At 50.6% G+C, this 25,280-nt stretch overlaps 14 non-coding genes across 14 annotated transcripts; all 14 read right to left on the minus strand.

Annotated features, from left to right (window-relative positions):
• Positions 1-10,212: 10,212 nt before the first annotated feature.
• LOC147220294 (U1 spliceosomal RNA) lies at positions 10,213-10,376 on the minus strand. Its single transcript, XR_015108456.1, has one exon. It is a non-coding gene; the product is annotated as a U1 spliceosomal RNA (small nuclear RNA).
• Positions 10,377-10,999: 623 nt separating this feature from the next.
• LOC147220295 (U2 spliceosomal RNA) lies at positions 11,000-11,190 on the minus strand. The gene has a single exon (XR_015108084.1). It is a non-coding gene; the product is annotated as a U2 spliceosomal RNA (small nuclear RNA).
• A 790-nt stretch (positions 11,191-11,980) lies between these two features.
• On the minus strand, positions 11,981-12,099 carry LOC147220296 (5S ribosomal RNA). Its single transcript, XR_015108404.1, has one exon. It is a non-coding gene; the product is annotated as a 5S ribosomal RNA (ribosomal RNA).
• Positions 12,100-13,329: 1,230 nt separating this feature from the next.
• LOC147220297 (U1 spliceosomal RNA) lies at positions 13,330-13,493 on the minus strand. Its single transcript, XR_015108467.1, has one exon. It is a non-coding gene; the product is annotated as a U1 spliceosomal RNA (small nuclear RNA).
• A 623-nt stretch (positions 13,494-14,116) lies between these two features.
• On the minus strand, positions 14,117-14,307 carry LOC147220298 (U2 spliceosomal RNA). The gene has a single exon (XR_015108085.1). It is a non-coding gene; the product is annotated as a U2 spliceosomal RNA (small nuclear RNA).
• Positions 14,308-15,097: 790 nt separating this feature from the next.
• On the minus strand, positions 15,098-15,216 carry LOC147220299 (5S ribosomal RNA). The gene has a single exon (XR_015108405.1). It is a non-coding gene; the product is annotated as a 5S ribosomal RNA (ribosomal RNA).
• Positions 15,217-16,426: 1,210 nt separating this feature from the next.
• Positions 16,427-16,590, minus strand: LOC147220300 (U1 spliceosomal RNA). Its single transcript, XR_015108478.1, has one exon. It is a non-coding gene; the product is annotated as a U1 spliceosomal RNA (small nuclear RNA).
• Positions 16,591-17,213: 623 nt separating this feature from the next.
• LOC147220301 (U2 spliceosomal RNA) lies at positions 17,214-17,404 on the minus strand. Its single transcript, XR_015108087.1, has one exon. It is a non-coding gene; the product is annotated as a U2 spliceosomal RNA (small nuclear RNA).
• A 790-nt stretch (positions 17,405-18,194) lies between these two features.
• On the minus strand, positions 18,195-18,313 carry LOC147220302 (5S ribosomal RNA). The gene has a single exon (XR_015108407.1). It is a non-coding gene; the product is annotated as a 5S ribosomal RNA (ribosomal RNA).
• A 1,215-nt stretch (positions 18,314-19,528) lies between these two features.
• LOC147220303 (U1 spliceosomal RNA) lies at positions 19,529-19,692 on the minus strand. The gene has a single exon (XR_015108489.1). It is a non-coding gene; the product is annotated as a U1 spliceosomal RNA (small nuclear RNA).
• Positions 19,693-20,315: 623 nt separating this feature from the next.
• LOC147220304 (U2 spliceosomal RNA) lies at positions 20,316-20,506 on the minus strand. The gene has a single exon (XR_015108088.1). It is a non-coding gene; the product is annotated as a U2 spliceosomal RNA (small nuclear RNA).
• Positions 20,507-21,296: 790 nt separating this feature from the next.
• On the minus strand, positions 21,297-21,415 carry LOC147220305 (5S ribosomal RNA). The gene has a single exon (XR_015108408.1). It is a non-coding gene; the product is annotated as a 5S ribosomal RNA (ribosomal RNA).
• Positions 21,416-22,625: 1,210 nt separating this feature from the next.
• Positions 22,626-22,789, minus strand: LOC147220306 (U1 spliceosomal RNA). The gene has a single exon (XR_015108500.1). It is a non-coding gene; the product is annotated as a U1 spliceosomal RNA (small nuclear RNA).
• A 623-nt stretch (positions 22,790-23,412) lies between these two features.
• LOC147220307 (U2 spliceosomal RNA) lies at positions 23,413-23,603 on the minus strand. Its single transcript, XR_015108089.1, has one exon. It is a non-coding gene; the product is annotated as a U2 spliceosomal RNA (small nuclear RNA).
• Positions 23,604-25,280: the final 1,677 nt, after the last annotated feature.

Here is a 25,280-nt window from a genome sequence, read left to right on the forward strand (position 1 = left end):
AGTTTTCACAACCACACTCATAACATGGTCCATTTGCAGTGTTTTGCAACATAACGCCTCCTGGTGCAAAATACAGTGAAATGTCCAAAACTCTTGTCCTCCATTTGCAGTCTGTACTTTGTCACGTAATTTTGTGGCAACGCCTGCCTTTCTTCCGACCATTGATGGCGCACCGTCAGTAGCCAGGCTCACGGCACGGGACCAGTCCGCTCCCACCTTGTCCAGCGCCCCAACGAGAGCACTGAAAATGTCATCTGCTGTTGTGGTGTCATTCATGGGCACCAATTCAAGCAGCTCCTCGGTGATGGTCAAAGTTTCATCAACACCTCTAATGAATATGGACAGTTGAGCAATATCTGTGACATCGCTGCTCTCATCTATTGCAATTGAAAATGCGATAAATGACTTGATTTTCTCTTTCAGTTGGCTGCTCAAGTCACTTGAGAGTTCTGTCACCCGATCTGCGACAGTGTTCCTCGTTAGACTAATATTGGCAAAGGCAGGTCGCTTTTCAGGGCACACGACTTCTGCAGCCTTCAGCATGCATGTTTTTACAAACTCCCCATCAGAAAATGGCTTGGATGCCTGCACCAGCTCGTTGGCAATGATGTAGCTAACTTTTACAGCAGCATCAGCAATATCGCGGCTGCGCTTAAAAGCAGACTGCTGTTTCTTCAGACCAGCGACCAATTTGTTTATCTCGTCTTTCTTTATTTGTCCTTTCAAGTGGTCATACTTGTCTTTATGATGAGTCTCATAGTGGCGCCGAATATTAAACTCTTTGAACACTGCAACTTGCTGATTACATACCAAGCACACTGGTTTTGCATTCACTTCTGTGAACAACTACTTCTCAGTCCATTTTTCCTGGAAAACTCTGCACTCTGTGTCCACTTTTCTTTTTTTTGACAGTGCCATTTTGGGAAGGGTGTGTTGACCGATAACTTGTTTAGTAGTGGTGAATGGTGAAGCAAGATTGCTGGTTTATTTTACTTGGACACATCACGTTGCGAATGTTTATGTCCTGTGACTAACTTGTGTCAGTGCCGCATGCTGGACGTGAGCGCTTTTACACATTTACTGCCCTCTAGCGGCCGGAGGGAGCATTTGGTTTGTATTTATTTTAAAAAAAAAATCACAACTTTTGATAGAAATGAGCTAGAGACTCGCTTCTGTTTTTGACATACTCAGAAATTTATGCCGGGCCGGATTAAATCATCCAACGGGCTGCGTCCGGCCCGCGGGCCGTATGTTTGACATGCCTGAGCTAGAGGGTAAAGAGGACAGTGACACTTTAATGCCATTTTCACAGTTTGACCCTCTTGGATGGATTGTGAACGGAACTTGGTAGCGAATAATTTTAAAATGTCTAACACCTGTAATTGTGATTCTTATTCTGTTTTGTCTGTTTACTATGTGCGTTATTCCATGTTTGAGATGCATGATTGCTAAAATGGCTTCCGCAGCCTTGGTTCAGATGGCGATAATGTCAGGATCTCCTCTCGGCTGCCGAGAGGAGACACGGCTGGGTCCCAATTGAGAATCAGCACCCAGCTGCGGCACCACTCCCATGCGGCTGCCAGCTGCCGCTAATCAACATCTCAAAGAGCAGCGGCACGCTCTGCCTGAGTCCGGAGAATTGTGGGACCCTGCATGGGACTCTGCCTGTGACTCTTCACCTAACCCTGTTGATCGGCTCCCCCCCCATCTTGCCATTGAAATAAAGAGATCTGATCTGATTCCAGCCCTGGTGGTGTGGTTCCCTGCCCGACTCCGCCTGGACTGTGACAGATAATAGCAGTGCAGACCAAACCAAGGACTTACTACAATGGACAAATATATGAGCGACTGCCTATGAGTGATTCAGAAAAAGAAAATTATAATGATTCGATTGTGGAGGACGACGATGATGTTGGATTAAGTGTTATCTTTAAACTGTGTACCAACATGGCGTGGTGATGCAGAAGTGTCTAACATTGTTTGTAATCTCATAGACAGGAGGGATATATTAGTTTTCTCTTTATTTATAACTATGTTATTTCGATTGCTCACATGACCTATGTCCTTAAAATGACCTTTGTCCTTAAACAGGAATTGTGTCTTCCATGACCTTAGATTCCAATGGTCATAAACATATTTAGATAAGAATTTATCCCCCTTGAATGTAAATTCTAATTGACATAAATGCTTCAGGACAGAAACCTCCCCTCCCCTGTATATCATCCTGGACAACATAAGTATATGCATGAACTATAGTATCCAATGAACATTGTTATGTAAATAAACACATTCACACAATAAAAACCAAGCGAGGAGGAACGCGGTGGGATTCTCTGGATCTTGCCTCCAAAGAGGGCGCTAAGTCTCCCCCTCTGCAGAACTCAAAAGAATAGTCGCTTATTTCATTTGATAGCCTCAGTCCCTCTTTACAGGCTTCAGTTTAGACCAGCATGAATTAGAATTACGCTCCAACAAATTGTGTGGAATTGCGTCCTATTCAACATATTTTAACAAAAGATACAAGTTTTAAAGAATTCCCTTCTGATTTAACAGTTGTTCCAAACACTTCAACTTGGTGAGATAACCCTAGAACACTAACCCTAGAACGTTAAAATTAGTAACACAATCACTAACGTTGGGTATATTTTACCCAATACAATATCCTGGATAAAATACAGCTTTCATCAATTTTAAAGATGGGCTGATGGGAGGTGCGACACAATCATACACTTAATAACATCAGTGAGCAGCCTGAAGCCTCCCAAGGACCCTCAAAACTCGGGCAATGGCAACACAATGAAAATCATATGATGAAAATTGTGTGGGTGAAAATAACCCAACATTAGTGTTCTAGTGTAAACAATTTTGACCAAATGGCTTTATCTTTTAATCCTGTGGCTGGATTTCAGTAAATGTGACATATATTGTGTAGAATCACATCCTATTCAGCAAATTTCAGCACCAGACACCAGCTTTAATGAATTCCAAAGTTATGTACAACTTGTGCCAAAAAGCTTCAACTTTGAGATAAACACTTTTTTACCAAATGGCTTTATCCTTTAAACATGCGGCACGATTTCAATAAATGCTACATATATTGTGTAGGATCACATCCTATTCAACATATTTCACAACCAGGCACCAGCAAGTTATTTACAACTTGTGCCAAAATCTTTCAACTTCGTGAGATAAACACTTCTTGACCAATAGGCTTTATCTCTGAAACCTGCAGCTGCATTTCAGTAAATGTGACATACTGTAATTGTGTAGAATCACATTCTATTCAACATATTTTACCACCAGAAATCAGTTTTAAAGAATTCCCTTGTTATTTGAAATGTGTTCAAAAAGGTTAAACATGGTGCAATAAACAATTTTGACCAAATGGCTTTATCTTTTAAACCTGCGGCTGGATTTAAGTAAATGTAAGAATTAGCATTAGAATAGGAACAACTTTACTTATCCCGAAGGAATTTGTTGTGCCAGAGTTACAAGAAAAACATAACAATAATAAATAATAGTAGAAAATTGTATAAACAGTTATAGAAAAAAAGGGGAGAATAAGAAATACAAATAAACTATAAAGTATCTTAAGTAACAAGTGAAGATGATAAAGTGTCTTAAGGTCTTAAGTACCAAGTAAAAGATAAGGAGTGCACAAGAGTATGAAAGAATATTGTACATGAAGCTGTAATGAAATGAAATATTTCATAGTTAGGAATGTATATACAGATAAATGATTACAATTTACAGGAAGTGGGTGAGAATTATTATTATGTTTTTTAGGTTTAAGATTTTGAGATTCCCTGCGGCTGAAGAGAGATGAATTAGAAAGTCTGATAGCTTCAGGTAGGAAAGACCTCCTGTGGCGTTCAGTGGAGCTTCTCGGTGGTATCACTCTGCGGCTGATCGAGCTTTGACAGGACATCAGTGGCATGCAGGGGGTGATGAACATTGTCGATGATGCTGAGGAGCTACCTGCGGCTAGATTTCAGTAAATGTGACATTTTTTGTGTAGAATCGCATCCTATTGAACATATTTCAGCAACAGACACCAGCTTTAAAAAATTCCAAAGTAATTTTCAACTTTCAACCAAATGCCCGAATTTGGTGAGATGAACATTTTTTACCAAACAGCTTAATTTTTCAAACTTACAGCTGGATTTGAGTTAATTTAAATATCGCATATATTTTTATTGCATAAAATCATATCTAATTTAGTTTATTTCAATACCAGATATCAGCTTTAAAGAATTCCTTAGTTATTTACAACGTGTTCCAAAAAATTTCAATTTAGTGATATGAACATTTTTGACCATGTGGCTTTATCTTTCATTTTTGTGGCTGGATTTGACTGACTTATGCTTTTTGTAGATTCTACATTGTATAGAATCACACCCTAATCAGTATATTTCATTTCCAGACACCAGCTTTAAAGAATTACAAAATTATTTACAACTTGTGCCCAAAAACCTTCAACTTGGTGTGATAAAAACTGTATTTCTCAATGGTTTATTGTTTTAATCTGCAGCTGGATTTCAGCACATGTGAAATATATTGCGTAGAATCACCTCCTATTCAACAAATTTCGGCAACAGACCAAAGCTTTAAAGAATTACAAATTTATTTACCACTTGATCCAAAAACCTTCAAATTGGTAATATAAAAATTTTTGACCAATTGGAATTATCTTTTTGACCCGCAGCTAGATTTCAGTATAACAACATATTTAATGAAAAATCACATCCTAATCAGCATATTTCTTCTCCAGACACCAGCTTTAAAGAATTACAATGTTATTTAGAACTTGTGCCAAAATCCTTCAAATTGGTGGAATGAACAATTTAAACCAAAATGGCTTTATCTTTATCTTATCCAAAATCCTTCTACTTGGTGAGATAAACACTCCGTTTCCAATGGCTTTATTTTTAAACGTGCGGCTGGTTTTCAGTATATATGACATTTATTTTGTATAATCACATCCTATTCAGCATATTTGAGCAACAGACACCAGCTTTAAAGAATTCCAAGTAATTTTCAACTCGTTCCAAATGCCTTAAACTTGGTGAGATAAACATTTTATTTACCAAACGACTTTACCTTACAAACCTGCAGCTGGATTTGAGTGACTTTAAATATTGTGTAGATTTAAATTGTATAGAATCATATCTAATCATATTTCAATACTGAACACCAACTTTAAAGAATTCCTTAGTTATTTACGACTTGTTCCAAAAAACTTTGATTTGGCGATATAAACACTTTTGACCAAATGGCTTTATCTTTCATTTTTGTGGCTGGCTTTGACTGAACTTATACATTTTGTAGATTCTACATTGTGTAGAATCACATCCTAATATGCATATTTCATCAACAGACACAAGCTTTTTAAAGCCGTTTAGTAAAAAATGTTTATCTCACCAAGTTTAAGGCATACGGTGAAATAAACATTTTTCACCAAATGGCTCTATCTTTCATTCTTGCGGCTGGATTTGAGTGAATTTAAACATCGTAAAGATTCTGTGTTCTGTAAAATGACTTTAAAGCTTTAAAGAATTACAAAGTTATTTACAACTTTATCTAAAAACCTTCAAATTTGTAAGATAAACTTTTTTGGCCAAATGGAATTATCGTTTTTAACCTGCAGCTAGATTTCAGCATAATGACATATTTTTTGTGTAAAATCACATCCTAATCAGCATATATCTTCTCCTGACACCAGCTTTAAAGAATTACAAAGTTATTTGGAACTTTTAAAAATAAGAATAAGAATAAGAACAACTTTATTAATCCCGAAGGAAATTGCTGTGCCAGAGTTACAGAAAATATAACAGTAATAAATGATAAAAGAAGGCAGAATTAGAAATAAAATAAACTATAAACTATAAAGTGTCTCAGTGAAACTATAAAGTGTCTTAGTAAGCAGTGATAAAACTATAAGTGTCTTAGTAACAAGTGAGGTAAGGAGTGCACAATAGTATGATAGAAGGGAACATTGTAGTGTAGCTGTTCTGAGATGAGATGAAATATTGCACAGTTTCTGAATATTGCACAGAAATGAGATATTGTACATTTTTGTTTGTTTTTAGGTTAAAGATAGGTTTTTATGGTTGCCGGCGGCTGAATGGAGAGGAATTAAAAAGTCTGATCGCCTCAGGGAGGAAAGACCCCTGTGGCGTTCAGTGGAGCTCCTCGGTGGTATCAGTCTACGGCTGAAAGAGCTCTGACAGGACGTCAGTGTGGCATGCAGGGGGTGATGGATGTTGTCCATGATGCTGAGGAGCTTCTTCAGCATCCTCCTCTCTGACACCTGCACCACAGACTCCAGCTCCACGCCCAGGACAGATCCAGCTCTCCTGATGAGCTTGTTGAGTCTGTTAGCGTCAGCTGTCTTGAGCCTGCTGCCCCAGCACACAACAGCGTAGAAGATGACGCCGGACACCACCGAGTGGTAGAACATCTGCAGCATGGTCCTGCAGACATTGAAAGATCTGAGCCTCCTGAGGAAGAACAGGCGGCTCTGACCCTTCTTGAAGATGGCGTTGGTGTTAATAGTCCAGTCCAGTTTATTGTCCAAGTGGACACCCAGGTACTTGTAACTGTCCACAATGTCCACCTCTGTACCCCTGATGGTGACTGGGGTCGGATGGGTCCTCTGTTTCCTGAAATCCACCACCAGCTCCTTTGTCTTTGTGACATTGAGCTGGAGGTGGTTCAGTCTACACCACTCCACAAACCTGTCCACCACGCTCCTGTACTCCTCCTCCTGGTCTCTGTTGATGCAGCCCACGATGGCAGAGTCATCTGAGAATTTCTGCAGGTGGCAGGACTGCGAGGAGAACCTGAAGTCTGAGGTGTAGAGCGTGAACAGGAAGGGAGACAGGACTGTCCCCTGTGGAGCCCCCGTGCTGCTCACAATGGTGTCCGATGCGATGTTCCCCAGCCTCACGTACTGCGGCCGGCCTGTGAGGTAGTTGTTGATCCAGGCCGCGAGTGGAGCATCTACCTGCATGTCCAGAAGCTTCCTGTTCAGCAGGGCAGGTCGAATGGTGTTAAAAGCACTGGAGAAGTCAAAGAACATGACTCTCACAATTCTTCCTGCCTCCTCCAGGTGTGTGTAGATTCTGTGCAGCAGATAGATGATGGCGTCTTCCACTCCTATCCGGGGCTGGTATGCGAACTGCAGGGGGTCCAGCGAAGGTCCGACGACTGTGCGAAGGTGCCTCAGGACGAGCCTCTCCAGCGACTTCATGACGTGTGATGTCAGGGCCACCGGTCTGTAGTCGCTGTGTGTGCTGGGATGCTTCACCTTGGGCACTGGAACCAGGCATGAGGTTTTCCACCGGTCGGGGACAACCATCTGGGTCAGGCTCAGGTTGAAGAGATGTGAGAAGATCCCACACAGCTGAGAGGCACATCCTTTCAGCACTCTGGGGCTAAGGCCGTCAGGGCCGGCGGCTTTCCTGGGACGGAGGCGGCTGAACTCTTTTCTCACCTCCTCAGCGGTGAAGGCAACAGGAGGGGGTGGAGAGAGTCCTATTGGGGGGCAGGAGGGCTGAGGTGTTAACGAGACATCGTCCAGGGAAGCAGAAGAGGTGCGTGGGGGAGGGGGAAAGCTCCTTAGAGTGAGGGGTGAGGGCCCAGGGGAAGGAAAGTCCTGAGAGGAGCTGGGGGGAGGGTGGGCGGAGGCACCTTCATCAAATCTGTTAAAAAACAGGTTTAGTTTGTTTGCCTCCTGCAGGTCTCCTTCCATCATCATCTGGCTTGCTTGTTTTCCATGGCCAGTGATGGTTTTCAACCCACTCCACACCTCCCTCATGTTGTTCTGCTGGAGTTTGCTCTCCAGCTTCCTCCTGTAACTGTCCTTTCCCTCTGCGATCTTCTCCCTCAGCTCCGTCTGCACCTTCTTCAGTTCCTCTTTGTCTCCACTCATGAATGCTGCCTTCTTCCTGTTCAGCGTGTCCTTAATGTCCTTAGTCACCCAGGGTTTGTTGTTTGAGAAACAACGCACAGTCTTGGTGGGGATGATGTTGTCCGTGCAGAAGTTAACATAGTCAGTTATACAGTCGGAGAGTTTCCTGACGTCGTCTCCCTGGTCTTCGCAGAGCACATCCCAGTCCGTCGTCTCGAAGCATCCCTGAAGAGTCAGTTCTGCCTCCTGTGACCACCTCCGGACAGTTCTGGTGATCACAGGTTGCCACTGGACCTCAGGGACATAGCGAGGCTTCAAGTGGACCAGGTTGTGGTCTGCCCTGCCCAGAGCAGGGAGAGCTGTACAGCTGTATGCGTCCTTGGCATTGGCATACAGCAGGTCCAGAGTTTTATTGTCTCTTGTCTTGCAGTCCACAAACTGTTTGAAAGTGGGCAGAGATGATGACAGGGTGGCGTGGTTGAAATCCCCAGAGATGGCTATGAAGGCACTGGGGTGCCGGGTCTGGAGTCTCGCGACCGCGGAGCTGATGACGTCATTAGCCCGCGGTGCATCGGCAGACGGTGGGATGTAAACAGTGATCATGATTGCGTGGGAAAACTCTCTGGGCAGATAGTACGGCCGGAGACTCACCGCCAACAGTTCGATGTCCGGGCAGCAAACACGCTCCTTCACCGTAACGTGTCCGGGGTTGCACCACTTGTTGTTTACAAACACAGCGACACCTCCTCCCTTCTTCTTGCCGCTGCCGGCACAACTCCGGTCCCCTCGCACCAACTGAAAGCCGGGTAAACTCACCACAGAGTCCGGTATGTTGTTGTTTAGCCAAGTCTCAGTGAAGGACAACACCGAGGCCTCACGAAACACACCGTCGCTCCGTGTGAGCGCTGTAAGCTCCTCCAACTTGTTGCCCAGCGATCTCACGTTTCCCATCACAATGGAGGGGATATACGGTCTGTATCTCCTCTTCCTCACCCACCGTCTCCTCCCGGCCCTGCAACCCCGGTATTTCCTCCGTAGCTCCTTAGGGATTTCGTGCCTCTCCCCCATCTCGCCGCTGTGTCGAAGCTCCATCAGCTGGTCCCGGGTGTAAACAATTGAGCCATTGCGCCATTGCGCCATGGCGCCGCTCCGCCAGGACCGGGATCCGGCTCGAAGAAAGTGCTCCAAACACCGCGAAAACAAGAAAGAGCGAATGGAACATCATCTAGTGCTGAGGCAAAAACCTTAACTAAATTGTCACTGAGGAGAAGAGTGGATAAAAATTAAAAAGAAAAGTAGAAGATTTACGAGAGAGACGCTCGGTGAGGAGCAACTCTGGCAGGCAGCCGCCCGAGGCAGCGCCGGAAGTGCGCCCAGAATGCTCCCAGAATGCGCCCAGAATGCTCATAGACAGAGGGGGCCGGCGGGAGCCGCATTGCCTTTTTGTACATCTAGAAAAGGCCGACGACAGGTTGCCAAGAGAGGAGCTCTGGTATCCTATGAGGAAGTCTGGAGCGGCAGAGAAGTGTGTTACACTGGTGCAGGACATGTATGCTAGCTGGGAGACAGTGGTGCGTGCGGTGTGCTGTAAGACGGTACCAGAGAAGTTCGAGGTGGAAGCGGGACTCCGTCGGGGATGGGCCCTGAGCCCCTTCTTGTTCGCAATGGTGACGCACGGGCGGGCTGACCGATGAGGGTAGACATGAATCTCCACGGACCGTGACCTTCGCAGATGCCGTTGTGATCTGTAGTGAGAGCAGAAAACAGGTGGAGGTCGAGATAAGATAAGATAAGATAAGATAAGATAAGATAAGATAAGATAAGATAAGATAAGATAAGATAAGAACAACTTTATTAATCCCGAAGGAAACTGTTCCTTGTGCCAGAGTTCCAGAAAATATAACAGTAATAAATAATAAAAGGCAGAATTAGAAATCAAAATAAACTATAAACTGTAAAGTGTCTCGGTGAAACTATAGAGAGGTGGGGGTATGCTCTGGAAAGGAGAGGAACGAAAGTTAGTCGCAGCAAGACAGCATACATGTGTGGGGATGAGAGGAACTCGGGTGGAACGGTGAGGCTACAGGGAGTGGAGATCAAGAAGCAGGAGCATTTCAGGGACTTGGACACTCTGGATTGTTTTCTGGCCCGATCGTAAATCCACGCTTTCGCGGTGCACCTGCCATGTGCAACGACAACTCCCTGGTTGGGTCACAGCCCGGCCAGGGAGGGTGGGCGCGCGCGACCATAAACAGTGAACCCGGCCTCCGGCGACACAGACTTGCTCTTGAACAGCACGACAGGGGAGAGCGCGGACGCAGTCCCCCACTACCAGAAATTATGCAGTCGAGATTCCCACATTTGGGGAATTCGCAGGGGTCAGCACAGCCGCAGTGCAATGGCTGAGCCTCGCCCTGGGTGAACCACCTTCTTGATCATGGTATCTCCCCTGCCAGGTAAGTATGAGTCGCACGCGTCCCGCGCACGGACCGCTTTCACACGCACGCCGTTCTCAGTCGGGGGGGAACCCACGCGGACTCTTCCGGGAGCTCACACGCGATCCCTCTCGCGCGCGCGCGCACGCACACACACACGTACACGCGCACACACGCACACGCGCACACACACACTCCGTCAAAAAACCGTCAACTTTGAGTTCTGACGGGCCGGGACGCCGAAAACGACACGGACGCTTCAATTTTCACGAAGAAGTCAGAGGACAACCGGAACACGTTCCGTCCGTCCTCCTGATGCCGCGAGGGGTTTCTGCCGCTCTACGGCCGGGAGAACTTCCCCCTGAGCCCAGTCTGACACAGTCTATCGGGGGCAATCCATCCCTTTCAAATGCGATCCATTTAGGCTCAGTTCTGGTCCATAGTATCGGGCTGCACGGGGCGAATGGTAGGGACAGGGTTTCAGGCAGACACGCTCGTGTGTCGCTATCTACCGCTCCCTACCGGCAGAAACAACGGGGACAGTGTCGCTGGTCACGCAGGGCACAGACAAGATCTGGATCCCGTGTGTGTTGGATCCCGTGTGTATGACGTTGTTGGAGGCCACGGCAACCTTGACATCGGACACAAAAGCGGGGGGTGCACCGTTCCCGGAGATACTGCAATACCGGGTCGATGCGCGGAGTGGACGGAGCAAGCCCCTATTCCATCTCCCTGTTCCAAAAATCAATTTAATATTTGGTCCCCGGATAGGGGACGTATCAGATATTAAACTGATAAGAACAGATACTACACTTGATCTTAGCCAAAAGGCCGAGAAGCGATGGCCCCGCGCCCTCGCTCGACGCCAGCGCATCCCCCGCACCGTCAGCTTCACTCACGACTTCATTCACAAATCAACCCCCACCCCGTCTCCGCCGCTCGGCCCGGAGCGACGGCGCATCTCCCCCATCGCCCCCATCGCCCCGGAGACGGAGGTCCCGGTGGAGGCCGACGTTCCTGCTTTACAAGAAACAACATGGCCGATGCATCTTCCGCATCTGCCCGGTCACGTGGCGCATCAAAGTAAACCCAGGACTTCAACAAGCAGACTCCTCGGAACCTGATGAATGAATGGGGAAAAATGAAAGAGAGCCAGGGGTAGAAGCGGTGACTACTGGCGACCGCAAAGGAGCAGAGACCAGCGTAAAAAGAAGCGAGGGGGGCATCGAAGAGGATGAGGAGTTCAAAGGCAGTGGGTCCCGATGACGTAGCGTACAGGTGGAGGCATGGAAGTGTCTAGGAGAGCCAGCGGTACGGAGGTCGGCGGCTGGATTATTCAACAGCGAGAGACACGAACGAGAGAAAAAGAAATACAGCGCACATGGAGAAACACTGTACAGGGATGAGAAGAAAGGCGGCGAGCGACGGACGGAGGCAGGCGGCGAGACAACGGAAAGTGACCCGAAAGGTAAGGCGGGGAACTATGACTGAGCGAGCGCGTGTGGCGCCGGGCTTCACGGTGACTCCGGTGGGACAGACACAAGGGAATGAGCGGCGTGTGTCCGTGTGTGAAATGTTGGCGCTCTTGAGAGACAGCACCCCCTGCTGGGGACAGAGAGGACGACCATGAAAAAGCTTACGGCACCTGGTATTCCCAGGCGGTCTCCCATCCAAGTACTAACCAGGCCCGACCCTGCTTGGCTTCCGAGATCAGACGAGATCGGGCGTGTTCAGGGTGGTATGGCCGTAAACGAGGGAGGCCCGCGCGGAAGGGCTCTTTATAAGCAGCCGTCCTCTGTCTTTTCCACCTCCAGTCATCTCCACGTCTGTCAGGAGCTCCTTCTATTTAGTCGCCATGATTACAGCCAGTGGCGCCCGAGGCTACTCGAACCGAACATCATCAGACACTCTTTACCTTCGGCTGCAGCCTAAGGTAAAGGGGGAGCTGCCAAAGGCCATACCAGGACTGGTATGCACGGCGGGACACTTCATGACAAGAGAAAGAGAAAAATAAATAAAATACACATGGAAAAAAAGGACGAGTACCACAGATGCAGTATTTGCGCCCAGAATGCTCATAGACAAGTACAGAGGGGGCCGGCGGGAGCCGCATTGCCTTTTTGTACACCTAGAAAAGGCCTACGACAGGTTGCCAAGAGAGGAGCTCTGGTATCCTATGAGGAAGTCTGGAGCGGCAGAGAAGTGTGTTACACTGGTGCAGGACATGTATGCTAGCTGGGAGACAGTGGTGCGTGCGGTGTGCTGTAAGACGGTACCAGAGAAGTTCGAGGTGGAAGCGGGACTCCGTCGGGGATGGGCCCTGAGCCCCTTCTTGTTCGCAATGGTGACGCACGGGCGGGCTGACCGATGAGGGTAGACATGAATCTCCACGGACCGTGACCTTCGCAGATGCCGTTGTGATCTGTAGTGAGAGCAGAAAACAGGTGGAGGTCGAGATAAGATAAGATAAGATAAGATAAGATAAGATAAGATAAGATAAGATAAGATAAGATAAGATAAGATAAGAACAACTTTATTAATCCCGAAGGAAACTGTTCCTTGTGCCAGAGTTCCAGAAAATATAACAGTAATAAATAATAAAAGGCAGAATTAGAAATCAAAATAAACTATAAACTGTAAAGTGTCTCGGTGAAACTATAGAGAGGTGGGGGTATGCTCTGGAAAGGAGAGGAACGAAAGTTAGTCGCAGCAAGACAGCATACATGTGTGGGGATGAGAGGAACTCGGGTGGAACGGTGAGGCTACAGGGAGTGGAGATCAAGAAGCAGGAGCATTTCAGGGACTTGGACACTCTGGATTGTTTTCTGGCCCGATCGTAAATCCACGCTTTCGCGGTGCACCTGCCATGTGCAACGACAACTCCCTGGTTGGGTCACAGCCCGGCCAGGGAGGGTGGGCGCGCGCGACCATAAACAGTGAACCCGGCCTCCGGCGACACAGACTTGCTCTTGAACAGCACGACAGGGGAGAGCGCGGACGCAGTCCCCCACTACCAGAAATTATGCAGTCGAGATTCCCACATTTGGGGAATTCGCAGGGGTCAGCACAGCCGCAGTGCAATGGCTGAGCCTCGCCCTGGGTGAACCACCTTCTTGATCATGGTATCTCCCCTGCCAGGTAAGTATGAGTCGCACGCGTCCCGCGCACGGACCGCTTTCACACGCACGCCGTTCTCAGTCGGGGGGGAACCCACGCGGACTCTTCCGGGAGCTCACACGCGATCCCTCTCGCGCGCGCGCGCACGCACACACACACGTACACGCGCACACACGCACACGCGCACACACACACTCCGTCAAAAAACCGTCAACTTTGAGTTCTGACGGGCCGGGACGCCGAAAACGACACGGACGCTTCAATTTTCACGAAGAAGTCAGAGGACAACCGGAACACGTTCCGTCCGTCCTCCTGATGCCGCGAGGGGTTTCTGCCGCTCTACGGCCGGGAGAACTTCCCCCTGAGCCCAGTCTGACACAGTCTATCGGGGGCAATCCATCCCTTTCAAATGCGATCCATTTAGGCTCAGTTCTGGTCCATAGTATCGGGCTGCACGGGGCGAATGGTAGGGACAGGGTTTCAGGCAGACACGCTCGTGTGTCGCTATCTACCGCTCCCTACCGGCAGAAACAACGGGGACAGTGTCGCTGGTCACGCAGGGCACAGACAAGATCTGGATCCCGTGTGTGTTGGATCCCGTGTGTATGACGTTGTTGGAGGCCACGGCAACCTTGACATCGGACACAAAAGCGGGGGGTGCACCGTTCCCGGAGATACTGCAATACCGGGTCGATGCGCGGAGTGGACGGAGCAAGCCCCTATTCCATCTCCCTGTTCCAAAAATCAATTTAATATTTGGTCCCCGGATAGGGGACGTATCAGATATTAAACTGATAAGAACAGATACTACACTTGATCTTAGCCAAAAGGCCGAGAAGCGATGGCCCCGCGCCCTCGCTCGACGCCAGCGCATCCCCCGCACCGTCAGCTTCACTCACGACTTCATTCACAAATCAACCCCCACCCCGTCTCCGCCGCTCGGCCCGGAGCGACGGCGCATCTCCCCCATCGCCCCCATCGCCCCGGAGACGGAGGTCCCGGTGGAGGCCGACGTTCCTGCTTTACAAGAAACAACATGGCCGATGCATCTTCCGCATCTGCCCGGTCACGTGGCGCATCAAAGTAAACCCAGGACTTCAACAAGCAGACTCCTCGGAACCTGATGAATGAATGGGGAAAAATGAAAGAGAGCCAGGGGTAGAAGCGGTGACTACTGGCGACCGCAAAGGAGCAGAGACCAGCGTAAAAAGAAGCGAGGGGGGCATCGAAGAGGATGAGGAGTTCAAAGGCAGTGGGTCCCGATGACGTAGCGTACAGGTGGAGGCATGGAAGTGTCTAGGAGAGCCAGCGGTACGGAGGTCGGCGGCTGGATTATTCAACAGCGAGAGACACGAACGAGAGAAAAAGAAATACAGCGCACATGGAGAAACACTGTACAGGGATGAGAAGAAAGGCGGCGAGCGACGGACGGAGGCAGGCGGCGAGACAACGGAAAGTGACCCGAAAGGTAAGGCGGGGAACTATGACTGAGCGAGCGCGTGTGGCGCCGGGCTTCACGGTGACTCCGGTGGGACAGACACAAGGGAATGAGCGGCGTGTGTCCGTGTGTGAAATGTTGGCGCTCTTGAGAGACAGCACCCCCTGCTGGGGACAGAGAGGACGACCATGAAAAAGCTTACGGCACCTGGTATTCCCAGGCGGTCTCCCATCCAAGTACTAACCAGGCCCGACCCTGCTTGGCTTCCGAGATCAGACGAGATCGGGCGTGTTCAGGGTGGTATGGCCGTAAACGAGGGAGGCCCGCGCGGAAGGGCTCTTTATAAGCAGCCGTCCTCTGTCTTTTCCACCTCCAGTCATCTCCACGTCTGTCAGGAGCTCCTTCTATTTAGTCGCCATGATTACAGCCAGTGGCGCCCGAGGCTACTCGAACCGAACATCATCAGACACTCTTTACCTTCGGCTGCAGCCTAAGGTAAAGGGGGAGCTGCCAAAGGCCATACCAGGACTGGTATGCACGGCGGGACACTTCATGACAAGAGAAAGAGAAAAATAAATAAAATACACATGGAAAAAAAGGACGAGTACCACAGATGCAGTATTTGCGCCCAGAATGCTCATAGACAAGTACAGAGGGGGCCGGCGGGAGCCGCATTGCCTTTTTGTACACCTAGAAAAGGCCTACGACAGGTTGCCAAGAGAGGAGCTCTGGTATCCTATGAGGAAGTCTGGAGCGGCAGAGAAGTGTGTTACACTGGTGCAGGACATGTATGCTAGCTGGGAGACAGTGGTGCGTGCGGTGTGCTGTAAGACGGTACCAGAGAAGTTCGAGGTGGAAGCGGGACTCCGTCGGGGATGGGCCCTGAGCCCCTTCTTGTTCGCAATGGTGACGCACGGGCGGGCTGACCGATGAGGGTAGACATGAATCTCCACGGACCGTGACCTTCGCAGATGCCGTTGTGATCTGTAGTGAGAGCAGAAAACAGGTGGAGGTCGAGATAAGATAAGATAAGATAAGATAAGATAAGATAAGATAAGATAAGATAAGAACAACTTTATTAATCCCGAAGGAAACTGTTCCTTGTGCCAGAGTTCCAGAAAATATAACAGTAATAAATAATAAAAGGCAGAATTAGAAATCAAAATAAACTATAAACTGTAAAGTGTCTCGGTGAAACTATAGAGAGGTGGGGGTATGCTCTGGAAAGGAGAGGAACGAAAGTTAGTCGCAGCAAGACAGCATACATGTGTGGGGATGAGAGGAACTCGGGTGGAACGGTGAGGCTACAGGGAGTGGAGATCAAGAAGCAGGAGCATTTCAGGGACTTGGACACTCTGGATTGTTTTCTGGCCCGATCGTAAATCCACGCTTTCGCGGTGCACCTGCCATGTGCAACGACAACTCCCTGGTTGGGTCACAGCCCGGCCAGGGAGGGTGGGCGCGCGCGACCATAAACAGTGAACCCGGCCTCCGGCGACACAGACTTGCTCTTGAACAGCACGACAGGGGAGAGCGCGGACGCAGTCCCCCACTACCAGAAATTATGCAGTCGAGATTCCCACATTTGGGGAATTCGCAGGGGTCAGCACAGCCGCAGTGCAATGGCTGAGCCTCGCCCTGGGTGAACCACCTTCTTGATCATGGTATCTCCCCTGCCAGGTAAGTATGAGTCGCACGCGTCCCGCGCACGGACCGCTTTCACACGCACGCCGTTCTCAGTCGGGGGGGAACCCACGCGGACTCTTCCGGGAGCTCACACGCGATCCCTCTCGCGCGCGCGCGCACGCACACACACACGTACACGCGCACACACGCACACGCGCACACACACACTCCGTCAAAAAACCGTCAACTTTGAGTTCTGACGGGCCGGGACGCCGAAAACGACACGGACGCTTCAATTTTCACGAAGAAGTCAGAGGACAACCGGAACACGTTCCGTCCGTCCTCCTGATGCCGCGAGGGGTTTCTGCCGCTCTACGGCCGGGAGAACTTCCCCCTGAGCCCAGTCTGACACAGTCTATCGGGGGCAATCCATCCCTTTCAAATGCGATCCATTTAGGCTCAGTTCTGGTCCATAGTATCGGGCTGCACGGGGCGAATGGTAGGGACAGGGTTTCAGGCAGACACGCTCGTGTGTCGCTATCTACCGCTCCCTACCGGCAGAAACAACGGGGACAGTGTCGCTGGTCACGCAGGGCACAGACAAGATCTGGATCCCGTGTGTGTTGGATCCCGTGTGTATGACGTTGTTGGAGGCCACGGCAACCTTGACATCGGACACAAAAGCGGGGGGTGCACCGTTCCCGGAGATACTGCAATACCGGGTCGATGCGCGGAGTGGACGGAGCAAGCCCCTATTCCATCTCCCTGTTCCAAAAATCAATTTAATATTTGGTCCCCGGATAGGGGACGTATCAGATATTAAACTGATAAGAACAGATACTACACTTGATCTTAGCCAAAAGGCCGAGAAGCGATGGCCCCGCGCCCTCGCTCGACGCCAGCGCATCCCCCGCACCGTCAGCTTCACTCACGACTTCATTCACAAATCAACCCCCACCCCGTCTCCGCCGCTCGGCCCGGAGCGACGGCGCATCTCCCCCATCGCCCCCATCGCCCCGGAGACGGAGGTCCCGGTGGAGGCCGACGTTCCTGCTTTACAAGAAACAACATGGCCGATGCATCTTCCGCATCTGCCCGGTCACGTGGCGCATCAAAGTAAACCCAGGACTTCAACAAGCAGACTCCTCGGAACCTGATGAATGAATGGGGAAAAATGAAAGAGAGCCAGGGGTAGAAGCGGTGACTACTGGCGACCGCAAAGGAGCAGAGACCAGCGTAAAAAGAAGCGAGGGGGGCATCGAAGAGGATGAGGAGTTCAAAGGCAGTGGGTCCCGATGACGTAGCGTACAGGTGGAGGCATGGAAGTGTCTAGGAGAGCCAGCGGTACGGAGGTCGGCGGCTGGATTATTCAACAGCGAGAGACACGAACGAGAGAAAAAGAAATACAGCGCACATGGAGAAACACTGTACAGGGATGAGAAGAAAGGCGGCGAGCGACGGACGGAGGCAGGCGGCGAGACAACGGAAAGTGACCCGAAAGGTAAGGCGGGGAACTATGACTGAGCGAGCGCGTGTGGCGCCGGGCTTCACGGTGACTCCGGTGGGACAGACACAAGGGAATGAGCGGCGTGTGTCCGTGTGTGAAATGTTGGCGCTCTTGAGAGACAGCACCCCCTGCTGGGGACAGAGAGGACGACCATGAAAAAGCTTACGGCACCTGGTATTCCCAGGCGGTCTCCCATCCAAGTACTAACCAGGCCCGACCCTGCTTGGCTTCCGAGATCAGACGAGATCGGGCGTGTTCAGGGTGGTATGGCCGTAAACGAGGGAGGCCCGCGCGGAAGGGCTCTTTATAAGCAGCCGTCCTCTGTCTTTTCCACCTCCAGTCATCTCCACGTCTGTCAGGAGCTCCTTCTATTTAGTCGCCATGATTACAGCCAGTGGCGCCCGAGGCTACTCGAACCGAACATCATCAGACACTCTTTACCTTCGGCTGCAGCCTAAGGTAAAGGGGGAGCTGCCAAAGGCCATACCAGGACTGGTATGCACGGCGGGACACTTCATGACAAGAGAAAGAGAAAAATAAATAAAATACACATGGAAAAAAAGGACGAGTACCACAGATGCAGTATTTGCGCCCAGAATGCTCATAGACAAGTACAGAGGGGGCCGGCGGGAGCCGCATTGCCTTTTTGTACACCTAGAAAAGGCCTACGACAGGTTGCCAAGAGAGGAGCTCTGGTATCCTATGAGGAAGTCTGGAGCGGCAGAGAAGTGTGTTACACTGGTGCAGGACATGTATGCTAGCTGGGAGACAGTGGTGCGTGCGGTGTGCTGTAAGACGGTACCAGAGAAGTTCGAGGTGGAAGCGGGACTCCGTCGGGGATGGGCCCTGAGCCCCTTCTTGTTCGCAATGGTGACGCACGGGCGGGCTGACCGATGAGGGTAGACATGAATCTCCACGGACCGTGACCTTCGCAGATGCCGTTGTGATCTGTAGTGAGAGCAGAAAACAGGTGGAGGTCGAGATAAGATAAGATAAGATAAGATAAGATAAGATAAGATAAGATAAGATAAGATAAGAACAACTTTATTAATCCCGAAGGAAACTGTTCCTTGTGCCAGAGTTCCAGAAAATATAACAGTAATAAATAATAAAAGGCAGAATTAGAAATCAAAATAAACTATAAACTGTAAAGTGTCTCGGTGAAACTATAGAGAGGTGGGGGTATGCTCTGGAAAGGAGAGGAACGAAAGTTAGTCGCAGCAAGACAGCATACATGTGTGGGGATGAGAGGAACTCGGGTGGAACGGTGAGGCTACAGGGAGTGGAGATCAAGAAGCAGGAGCATTTCAGGGACTTGGACACTCTGGATTGTTTTCTGGCCCGATCGTAAATCCACGCTTTCGCGGTGCACCTGCCATGTGCAACGACAACTCCCTGGTTGGGTCACAGCCCGGCCAGGGAGGGTGGGCGCGCGCGACCATAAACAGTGAACCCGGCCTCCGGCGACACAGACTTGCTCTTGAACAGCACGACAGGGGAGAGCGCGGACGCAGTCCCCCACTACCAGAAATTATGCAGTCGAGATTCCCACATTTGGGGAATTCGCAGGGGTCAGCACAGCCGCAGTGCAATGGCTGAGCCTCGCCCTGGGTGAACCACCTTCTTGATCATGGTATCTCCCCTGCCAGGTAAGTATGAGTCGCACGCGTCCCGCGCACGGACCGCTTTCACACGCACGCCGTTCTCAGTCGGGGGGGAACCCACGCGGACTCTTCCGGGAGCTCACACGCGATCCCTCTCGCGCGCGCGCGCACGCACACACACACGTACACGCGCACACACGCACACGCGCACACACACACTCCGTCAAAAAACCGTCAACTTTGAGTTCTGACGGGCCGGGACGCCGAAAACGACACGGACGCTTCAATTTTCACGAAGAAGTCAGAGGACAACCGGAACACGTTCCGTCCGTCCTCCTGATGCCGCGAGGGGTTTCTGCCGCTCTACGGCCGGGAGAACTTCCCCCTGAGCCCAGTCTGACACAGTCTATCGGGGGCAATCCATCCCTTTCAAATGCGATCCATTTAGGCTCAGTTCTGGTCCATAGTATCGGGCTGCACGGGGCGAATGGTAGGGACAGGGTTTCAGGCAGACACGCTCGTGTGTCGCTATCTACCGCTCCCTACCGGCAGAAACAACGGGGACAGTGTCGCTGGTCACGCAGGGCACAGACAAGATCTGGATCCCGTGTGTGTTGGATCCCGTGTGTATGACGTTGTTGGAGGCCACGGCAACCTTGACATCGGACACAAAAGCGGGGGGTGCACCGTTCCCGGAGATACTGCAATACCGGGTCGATGCGCGGAGTGGACGGAGCAAGCCCCTATTCCATCTCCCTGTTCCAAAAATCAATTTAATATTTGGTCCCCGGATAGGGGACGTATCAGATATTAAACTGATAAGAACAGATACTACACTTGATCTTAGCCAAAAGGCCGAGAAGCGATGGCCCCGCGCCCTCGCTCGACGCCAGCGCATCCCCCGCACCGTCAGCTTCACTCACGACTTCATTCACAAATCAACCCCCACCCCGTCTCCGCCGCTCGGCCCGGAGCGACGGCGCATCTCCCCCATCGCCCCCATCGCCCCGGAGACGGAGGTCCCGGTGGAGGCCGACGTTCCTGCTTTACAAGAAACAACATGGCCGATGCATCTTCCGCATCTGCCCGGTCACGTGGCGCATCAAAGTAAACCCAGGACTTCAACAAGCAGACTCCTCGGAACCTGATGAATGAATGGGGAAAAATGAAAGAGAGCCAGGGGTAGAAGCGGTGACTACTGGCGACCGCAAAGGAGCAGAGACCAGCGTAAAAAGAAGCGAGGGGGGCATCGAAGAGGATGAGGAGTTCAAAGGCAGTGGGTCCCGATGACGTAGCGTACAGGTGGAGGCATGGAAGTGTCTAGGAGAGCCAGCGGTACGGAGGTCGGCGGCTGGATTATTCAACAGCGAGAGACACGAACGAGAGAAAAAGAAATACAGCGCACATGGAGAAACACTGTACAGGGATGAGAAGAAAGGCGGCGAGCGACGGACGGAGGCAGGCGGCGAGACAACGGAAAGTGACCCGAAAGGTAAGGCGGGGAACTATGACTGAGCGAGCGCGTGTGGCGCCGGGCTTCACGGTGACTCCGGTGGGACAGACACAAGGGAATGAGCGGCGTGTGTCCGTGTGTGAAATGTTGGCGCTCTTGAGAGACAGCACCCCCTGCTGGGGACAGAGAGGACGACCATGAAAAAGCTTACGGCACCTGGTATTCCCAGGCGGTCTCCCATCCAAGTACTAACCAGGCCCGACCCTGCTTGGCTTCCGAGATCAGACGAGATCGGGCGTGTTCAGGGTGGTATGGCCGTAAACGAGGGAGGCCCGCGCGGAAGGGCTCTTTATAAGCAGCCGTCCTCTGTCTTTTCCACCTCCAGTCATCTCCACGTCTGTCAGGAGCTCCTTCTATTTAGTCGCCATGATTACAGCCAGTGGCGCCCGAGGCTACTCGAACCGAACATCATCAGACACTCTTTACCTTCGGCTGCAGCCTAAGGTAAAGGGGGAGCTGCCAAAGGCCATACCAGGACTGGTATGCACGGCGGGACACTTCATGACAAGAGAAAGAGAAAAATAAATAAAATACACATGGAAAAAAAGGACGAGTACCACAGATGCAGTATTTGCGCCCAGAATGCTCATAGACAAGTACAGAGGGGGCCGGCGGGAGCCGCATTGCCTTTTTGTACACCTAGAAAAGGCCTACGACAGGTTGCCAAGAGAGGAGCTCTGGTATCCTATGAGGAAGTCTGGAGCGGCAGAGAAGTGTGTTACACTGGTGCAGGACATGTATGCTAGCTGGGAGACAGTGGTGCGTGCGGTGTGCTGTAAGACGGTACCAGAGAAGTTCGAGGTGGAAGCGGGACTCCGTCGGGGATGGGCCCTGAGCCCCTTCTTGTTCGCAATGGTGACGCACGGGCGGGCTGACCGATGAGGGTAGACATGAATCTCCACGGACCGTGACCTTCGCAGATGCCGTTGTGATCTGTAGTGAGAGCAGAAAACAGGTGGAGGTCGAGATAAGATAAGATAAGATAAGATAAGATAAGATAAGATAAGATAAGATAAGAACAACTTTATTAATCCCGAAGGAAACTGTTCCTTGTGCCAGAGTTCCAGAAAATATAACAGTAATAAATAATAAAAGGCAGAATTAGAAATCAAAATAAACTATAAACTGTAAAGTGTCTCGGTGAAACTATAGAGAGGTGGGGGTATGCTCTGGAAAGGAGAGGAACGAAAGTTAGTCGCAGCAAGACAGCATACATGTGTGGGGATGAGAGGAACTCGGGTGGAACGGTGAGGCTACAGGGAGTGGAGATCAAGAAGCAGGAGCATTTCAGGGACTTGGACACTCTGGATTGTTTTCTGGCCCGATCGTAAATCCACGCTTTCGCGGTGCACCTGCCATGTGCAACGACAACTCCCTGGTTGGGTCACAGCCCGGCCAGGGAGGGTGGGCGCGCGCGACCATAAACAGTGAACCCGGCCTCCGGCGACACAGACTTGCTCTTGAACAGCACGACAGGGGAGAGCGCGGACGCAGTCCCCCACTACCAGAAATTATGCAGTCGAGATTCCCACATTTGGGGAATTCGCAGGGGTCAGCACAGCCGCAGTGCAATGGCTGAGCCTCGCCCTGGGTGAACCACCTTCTTGATCATGGTATCTCCCCTGCCAGGTAAGTATGAGTCGCACGCGTCCCGCGCACGGACCGCTTTCACACGCACGCCGTTCTCAGTCGGGGGGGAACCCACGCGGACTCTTCCGGGAGCTCACACGCGATCCCTCTCGCGCGCGCGCGCACGCACACACACACGTACACGCGCACACACGCACACGCGCACACACACACTCCGTCAAAAAACCGTCAACTTTGAGTTCTGACGGGCCGGGACGCCGAAAACGACACGGACGCTTCAATTTTCACGAAGAAGTCAGAGGACAACCGGAACACGTTCCGTCCGTCCTCCTGATGCCGCGAGGGGTTTCTGCCGCTCTACGGCCGGGAGAACTTCCCCCTGAGCCCAGTCTGACACAGTCTATCGGGGGCAATCCATCCCTTTCAAATGCGATCCATTTAGGCTCAGTTCTGGTCCATAGTATCGGGCTGCACGGGGCGAATGGTAGGGACAGGGTTTCAGGCAGACACGCTCGTGTGTCGCTATCTACCGCTCCCTACCGGCAGAAACAACGGGGACAGTGTCGCTGGTCACGCAGGGCACAGACAAGATCTGGATCCCGTGTGTGTTGGATCCCGTGTGTATGACGTTGTTGGAGGCCACGGCAACCTTGACATCGGACACAAAAGCGGGGGGTGCACCGTTCCCGGAGATACTGCAATACCGGGTCGATGCGCGGAGTGGACGGAGCAAGCCCCTATTCCATCTCCCTGTTCCAAAAATCAATTTAATATTTGGTCCCCGGATAGGGGACGTATCAGATATTAAACTGATAAGAACAGATACTACACTTGATCTTAGCCAAAAGGCCGAGAAGCGATAGCCCCGCGCCCTCGCTCGACGCCAGCGCATCCCCCGCACCGTCAGCTTCACTCACGACTTCATACAAGAAACAACATGGCTGAAGCATCTTCCGCATTTGCCCGGTCACGTGGTGCACGCCCCCCGACAGGACGCCGAAGCATCAAAGTAAACCCAGGACATCAACAACCAGACTCTTGGAATCGTGTCCCCTTCAAATCCACCTGGAATGTGGCAAAAAGTCGCCCGTGAGGAGAAAAGACACAGGTGGAAAAGGGACGTTTGCACCGCTCACGATACACTGGGCTGCAAACGGGCGCCATCTTGTGAACCCGTCTGGTTACCGCATCGTTGCGACCAGCTCTCACAGAGACTCGTTGCTCATCGCCGGGAAACACAATTCAAAAAACGTCACGAACACAAGACAACAGTAAAATGGATTTAAATCCACATTTACATTTAATTACATTCATGTTTTCGTCACTACCAGCAGAACAATTTTTAAACACGACGGTAAATCATCTCGTCCCGTGGCGAACACCCACTGGACCCCGGCACCCCAAACAGCCTTCGACGGCCTTGAACGCTAACCCCGCCCCGCACCGGCTAATACCGGCTGTTACGACGACTGCTGGCCCGGACGGAGCCGATCGCGCTCGGTTAGACCACCGCTTTTTCGTTGTCGTTTGAGTCGCCAACATTCAATTACCGACGCGCTCCGAGGCAAGATGGCGGAAGGCCGCGAGCTAGTCTGTTTGGCTAGCTGAGCGGCTTAGTTAGCCTTACCTCAGCTCATGAAATCTGTGACGTCGTCGAGATTTCTCGGCCGAAAGGACCTAAATTACCGTCAAAAATCACCGGGAGTTGCTTCGCGGTTGTTATAAACACGGTCAATTCGGTTGTAGGTCGAGAAATCGTCACTATTCTCTGTAAAAGTGAACTTACGTCGCGGGGCTGGACAGCGCTCTTGACCGGAAACACATCGTGGAACCCCGGAGCCTTCAGTGACCGACATAAACGGTCATAAACTCTTCGGTTCAATTCTACTTCGAACTATTTAAATTAATTCTACTTCAAACTATATGAATTAATTCTAATTCTAACCATATGAATTAACTGTACTTTAAATTATGAATTAAGAAAAGAGATGTGGGACCTGTGGAATCCCCTCCGTGGACACTTTCATCCCGAGTCCCGCTTCTCTGTACTCTTATACTGGCATTCTGTGGCTTAGCTGATGCCAGACCACCATCGATGACATGCAGAGGTTTTTAAATGCACTGAATGGAGAGAAGTTCTGACACACTGTTGATGAATCAGGTCCAAGTCCAGTCACCCAGCAGCCCAGGAGTCTCCTTCTGTGCGCCGGTCTGCTCCAAAACCTCCAACATCATCCCCGTCTGCAGGAAAACAAAGAACCACAGGACCCTGGGTACAGATCTCCCATCCTGGCTCTGTAGGAGTGACTGACGTCCTCTGAGCACCTTGTTGTTCTGTCTTACCTGAGATCCAACACCGGCCCGCCCTGGACCCCCTGCTGTTCACCTAGAGTGAGCAGGACCAGAGGAGATGCCGTGATAATGAGCACTGTTGTGCAACTTGAAAGTCCTAGAAAGTGACATCTGGACATCTGGAGCTCATCTGAATATAAACCACAGTGGGTAAAAACACAAACACATAAGCTGCACTTGTCTGTA

This window comes from Fistularia commersonii, chromosome 24 (assembly GCF_037954325.1).
Source record: "Fistularia commersonii isolate RoL2024-O1a breed Wild chromosome 24, RoL_Fcom_v1.0, whole genome shotgun sequence".
NCBI lineage: Eukaryota > Metazoa > Chordata > Actinopteri > Syngnathiformes > Fistulariidae > Fistularia > Fistularia commersonii.